The following is a 3,461-nucleotide window of genomic DNA, read 5'->3' on the forward strand; positions in this document are numbered from 1 at the left end:
CCCCTCCCCGCCCTGTTTGTGCTTTTTTTTCTTTTTTTTTTTTTTTTTTTTTTTGGCAACAAAATAACCTTATATTAAATTGTTTTTTATTTGTTTAAATTGGCTATATGGCATGTGCGCTCACCAAAGAGAGGAAGAGAAAGTGAGAAAGCTTCTCTCAGGGAGGATGGCAAGTCCACAATTCCTTATCCTTCATTCTCCCTTTGGGATTTTGGGCATGCACCTTGCATGTTTTCCAAACTGCTGGTTCCAGGACTCAAACTGCACAGTTGGCCATGTGGGATCCAGCAGCCTTAACCACCACATCACTGGCTGGCTCTTATTTCTGTACATGACAATCAGAGTAGAAGGGAGAGACTACAAGAGCGAGACAGAGAGACAGACGCTCACCACAGGGTCTGCTCTCACTGGGATGCCCTTCCCCAGCCCTCCAGCTAGTCAGGTGGTGAACACACGTGCGTCTAGTGTGTTTCAGGGTGCCTTGGGATCCGAACCCGCCATCAGCTAGAGCTGATGGCTTCCAGCACTGCAGTTCTGTGTGCTCTTCTGCCTGCACCATCACAAGTGGGCCAACTTGCACTTCAGTTCCCTTTTCCACAAACTTCTTGAAGTACCCGTGTACACAGATTCTCTTATTTAATCCTTTCCGTGCTTTGAGCTAGGCATTATTTATCCACTTTATCCGTGAGGAAACCGGCATGAAGTAATTAAGTGACTTCCCCAAGATCACCGAGCTAGGGAGGGCGTAGAACTTGGATTCAAACCCAAGGAAGACCAACTCCCAGGGCCAGCAGGTGGCGCAGTGTTACGTCGCAGGATTTCTATATGGCCGACCAGAGTTCAAATCACAGACCCGGTGGTTTGAGACGCATGTCGGGCGCATGTGCATGCGTGCCCCTGGGAGGAGAATGGAGGAGAAAGGATTGTGGCATGCCCATTGCCCCTTGGGTGTAATTTCTCGCTCTTTGTCTGGTGAATGCAGAGATAGCCTATAACAAAAAATCTCTCCAAAAAAGAAAAAAGAGACCTTCTCCCAAGCCACCTTCCAGCATAGGAAGGCAGAGACGGCCCCCGAGTCAGGGATGAAAAGTAACCTGCACAAGGCGGCAGCTCTGACTCACGGGGTCCGTGCCCTTTCTCAGCACTTGATTTGTGACCCTCAGCGAGCCGATGCCAGGTGCTTTTGGGTGTGAGCAGTGAGAGCTGTGATCTGATGCGGGTGGAATGGACTGGGCCAGGTGGTGCAGGGAGACCTGGAGGAGGCTGCTGTCCGGGTGGGAGACGGCAGGGACATGAGTAGGTGGAGGGAGAGACGGCCACTCCTGTCCTGCCCATGGCCTGCTTTTCTAACCCAGTGCACAAGGAAGAGCTGGGAGTTTCTCGAATAGTGGGCATCAGTCAAGTGGTCAGAGCTAAAATGTGACCGCAGGCCCGTCTCTGGTGTGGAAGAACGGAGATGCTGGTCCACGAGCTCAGCCCCAGCAGAGGGTGCTGCGGGACAGTGCCCATAGGATACCTAGCCCCTGGTTCTGGTGGTGCATTAATTGCTACCCACAATCCCAGGGCCACCGCAGTGTCCTTAGGATACCTAGCCCCTGGTTCTGGTGGTACATTAATTGCTACCCACAATCCCAGGGCCACCCAGACGGCAGGGCAAAGCACCTGACTTCATTGCTTTTCATGAACTCTTTCAAGACTGCCTTGCCTAGGATAAGGGAAATTGGTTTATTAATTACTGAGGCCAGGACTGGGAACTCCCAGCCATGAGATGAGATCATTTCATTCCTTCGCCACAGATCTCTTGCCCAGGGCAGGTCCTGTTTGCCAAGGGGGGGAGTGGGGGGACCGGTTGTGACTCTCGCTGTGTCTGTTGACTTAGGGGAGTGTGTATCTGTAGTTAACCCTGATCCTCAGTCAGTCTCTAAGCTTAAGTCCCAGGTGCATTTGGATGCTTGTAAGAAGCCCTCGGAGGAAGGGATTTTTCCCTGTGGTGTTTCAGCGCTCCTGCTTTGCTGGCCCAGGGCAGGGCGTAACCCGGTGGCCAGCAGCATGTGGTGGCTAGAAACATGAGTTGGTGTTGGTGAGGCCGCAGAGCAACAGGGGCCCTCCTCAGAGCTTGGCAGGGTGCAAATCGGTACAACCACTTGGAAAACTGTCTGGCAGCTCAGTAAAAGTGAAGATGAACATGCTTGGTGACTTAGCAGTTTCTCTCTTAGGTATAAACCCAAAAGAAAATGTGTTCTTGTGCACCAAAGAGGGGCTTCTGAGAGTGTTTGTAACCACACTATTCACAGTTGTCAGACACTGGAGCGACTCTGTGGCTCATTGACAGAAAAGGATTGAATCCGTCAGGGTAAAAACATCAGCCTCTTAGAACGTGGTAGAATCTTGTGAACGTAACATTAAGAGAAAGAAGCCAGATTAGCAAAAGAATACAAATTGTGGGAAGCCCAAAGGAAGTCAGGCCTGGCAGAGAGTCCTTTTCAGCTACTCTCAGCCATAGTGACTTTGGAAAAGGCCCATAACCTCTTAGAGCTTCAGTTTCCTCATCTGTAAAATAGGTTTTATCCTCCCCCAAGCGGACCTGTAATTACAAAGTTACTACCGTACCTGGAACACAGTGCAAGTTCTCTGCAGTGAATGCAGTGAACTGTACCTATATATTAATAAATGTGACTTTTTGTTGAGGTATATAAACTAGAAATTTCTATAGCTACAAAGTAACAGAAAACATGACTAGCCATAGCTAAAACAAATAGGAGTTATTTTAATTCCCTAACAAGAAGTCCAGAGGTAGAGAATTGCAAGGATTGACTTTATGACTCTTTGTTGGCTTTTTCCTCATGATCACAAAATGGCTGCCACAGCTCCAAACATCTTATCCTCACATCACTGTCCCTTGAAAGAATAAATAGACAGATGGAAAGGAGCTTTCCTTGGAAAATGAGCACCAAGAAGGTCTCACCAAACAGAATTCCCCTCAGTTCTCATCCCTTGGAATTGGTAATGGGGTCAGCTATAGGAAAAACTTATAGAGCAACATCCATGGAAGGTAAAGGTGATGGCCATGATTGGTTTTGACTGAAGGCTTTCTATAATAAGTGAACATCAGAATCACCTGAGAGGTATTTAAACTATGTGTATACACACACACACACACACACACACACACTTACCTGACTAGCCCCAGAGGGATTTAAACTGTGTGTACACACGCACACACACACACATACATACCTGTCTAGCCCCACCTCAGACCAACCAAATAAGAATCATTTGTAGAGGGACCAGCAGTTAACGCAATGGCTATGTCGCTGGACTCCCATGTAACCAACCATGGTTCAAGTCCCGGACCCGGTGGCTTAAACTCACACGGGGTGCATGTACATGCATGCCCAAGTTCCCAAAAGGAGAAGGGATTGTGGCATAGCCATCCTCCCTGGGGGGGGGGGGGGGTTTTT

The 3,461-nt window shown here is 48.8% G+C and overlaps 1 protein-coding gene across 1 annotated transcript in view; it reads left to right on the forward strand.

Moving 5' to 3' along the window:
* SIPA1L3 (signal induced proliferation associated 1 like 3) overlaps window positions 1–3,461 on the forward strand; it is a 274,665-nt gene that overhangs the window by 164,342 nt on the left and 106,862 nt on the right. The gene's annotated exons all lie outside the window — the stretch shown is intronic.

The sequence above is a fragment of the Tupaia chinensis genome, unplaced genomic scaffold (assembly GCF_000334495.1).
Source record: "Tupaia chinensis unplaced genomic scaffold, TupChi_1.0 Scaffold138910_1, whole genome shotgun sequence".
Taxonomy (NCBI): domain Eukaryota; kingdom Metazoa; phylum Chordata; class Mammalia; order Scandentia; family Tupaiidae; genus Tupaia; species Tupaia belangeri.